Genomic DNA, 2,500 nt, shown 5'->3' with positions numbered 1-2,500 from the left:
TAACCTAACTGTGGCTGTACCAGATTATCGCTTAACCTAACTGTGGCTGTACCAGATTATCGCTTAACCTAACTGTGGCTGTACCAGATTATCGCTTAACCTAACTGTGGCTGTACCAGATTATCGCTTAACCTAACTGTGGCTGTACCAGATTATCGCTTAACCTAACTCAATTTGTCCCTTAACCTAACTCAATTTGTCCCTTAACCTAACTCAATTTGTCCCTTAACCTAACTCAATTTGTCCCTTAACCTAACTCAATTTGTCCCTTAACCTAACTCAATTTGTCCCTTAACCTAACTCAATTTGTCCCTTAACCTAACTCAATTTGTCCCTTAACCTAACTCAATTTGTCCCTTAACCTAACTCAATTTGTCCCTTAACCTAACTCAATTTGTCCCTTAACCTAACTCAATTTGTCCCTTAACCTAACTCAATTTGTCCCTTAACCTAACTCAAGTTGTCCCTTAACCTAACTCAAGTTGTCCCTTAACCTAACTCAAGTTGTCCCTTAACCTAACTCAAGTTGTCCCTTAACCTAACTCAAGTTGTCCCTTAACCTAACTCAAGTTGTCCCTTAACCTAACTCAAGTTGTCCCTTAACCTAACTCAAGTTGTCCCTTAACCTAACTCAAGTTGTCCCTTAACCTAACTCAAGTTGTCCCTTAACCTAACTCAAGTTGTCCCTTAACCTAACTCAAGTTGTCCCTTAACCTAACTCAAGTTGTCCCTTAACCTAACTCAAGTTGTCCCTTAACCTAACTCAAGTTGTCCCTTAACCTAACTCAAGTTGTCCCTTAACCTAACTCAAGTTGTCCCTTAACCTAACTCAAGTTGTCCCTTAACCTAACTCAAGTTGTCCCTTAACCTAACTCAAGTTGTCCCTTAACCTAACTCAATTTGTCCCTTAACCTAACCCACGTTGTCCCTTAACCTAACTCAAGTTGTCCCTTAACCTAACTCAAGTTGTCCCTTAACCTAACTCAAGTTGTCCCTTAACCTAACTCAAGTTGTCCCTTAACCTAACTCAAGTTGTCCCTTAACCTAACTCAAGTTGTCCCTTAACCTAACTCAAGTTGTCCCTTAACCTAACTCAAGTTGTCCCTTAACCTAACTCAAGTTGTCCCTTAACCTAACTCAAGTTGTCCCTTAACCTAACTCAAGTTGTCCCTTAACCTAACTCAAGTTGTCCCTTAACCTAACTCAAGTTGTCCCTTAACCTAACTCAAGTTGTCCCTTAACCTAACTCAAGTTGTCCCTTAACCTAACTCAAGTTGTCCCTTAACCTAACTCAAGTTGTCCCTTAACCTAACTCAAGTTGTCCCTTAACCTAACTCAAGTTGTCCCTTAACCTAACTCAAGTTGTCCCTTAACCTAACTCAAGTTGTCCCTTAACCTAACTCAAGTTGTCCCTTAACCTAACTCAATTTGTCCCTTAACCTAACTCAATTTGTCCCTTAACCTAACTCAATTTGTCCCTTAACCTAACTCAAGTTGTCCCTTAACCTAACTCAAGTTGTCCCTTAACCTAACTCAATTTGTCCCTTAACCTAACTCAATTTGTCCCTTAACCTAACTCAATTTGTCCCTTAACCTAACTCAATTTGTCCCTTAACCTAACTCAAGTTGTCCCTTAACCTAACTCAAGTTGTCCCTTAACCTAACCCACGTTGTCCCTTAACCTAACCCACGTCGTCCCTTAACCTAACCGACGTTGTCCCTTAACCTAACCGACGTTGTCCCTTAACCTAACCGACGTTGTCCCTTAACCTAACCGACGTTGTCCCTTAACCTAACCGACGTTGTCCCTTAACCTAACCGACGTTGTCCCTTAACCTAACCCACGTTGTCCCTTAACCTAACCCACGTTGTCCCTTAACCTAACCCACGTTGTCCCTTAACCTAACCCACGTTGTCCCTTAACCTAACCCACGTTGTCCCTTAACCTAACCCACGTTGTCCCTTAACCTAACCCACGTTGTCCCTTAACCTAACCCACGTTGTCCCTTAACCTAACCCACGTTGTCCCTTAACCTAACCCACGTTGTCCCTTAACCTAACCCACGTTGTCCCTTAACCTAACCCACGTTGTCCCTTAACCTAACCCACGTTGTCCCTTAACCTAACCCACGTTGTCCCTTAACCTAACCCACGTTGTCCCTTAACCTAACCCACGTTGTCCCTTAACCTAACCCACGTTGTCCCTTAACCTAACCCACGTTGTCCCTTAACCTAACCCACGTTGTCCCTTAACCTAACCCACGTTGTCCCTTAACCTAACCCACGTTGTCCCTTAACCTAACCCACGTTGTCCCTTAACCTAACCCACGTTGTCCCTTAACCTAACCCACGTTGTCCCTTAACCTAACCCACGTTGTCCCTTAACCTAACCCACGTTGTCCCTTTGCCTAACATAGTTCACTGCTCGGAATCTCTGGTGTCGTTGTTATCCTCATGTAGATGTCTTGCGAGTGTTGCTTACTTTCCACATATTCCTGCT

The sequence above is a fragment of the Schistocerca gregaria genome, unplaced genomic scaffold (genome assembly GCF_023897955.1).
Source record: "Schistocerca gregaria isolate iqSchGreg1 unplaced genomic scaffold, iqSchGreg1.2 ptg001126l, whole genome shotgun sequence".
NCBI lineage: Eukaryota > Metazoa > Arthropoda > Insecta > Orthoptera > Acrididae > Schistocerca > Schistocerca gregaria.
The sequence above is the reverse complement of the archived record's forward strand: the minus strand, read 5'-3'. Positions refer to the sequence as shown.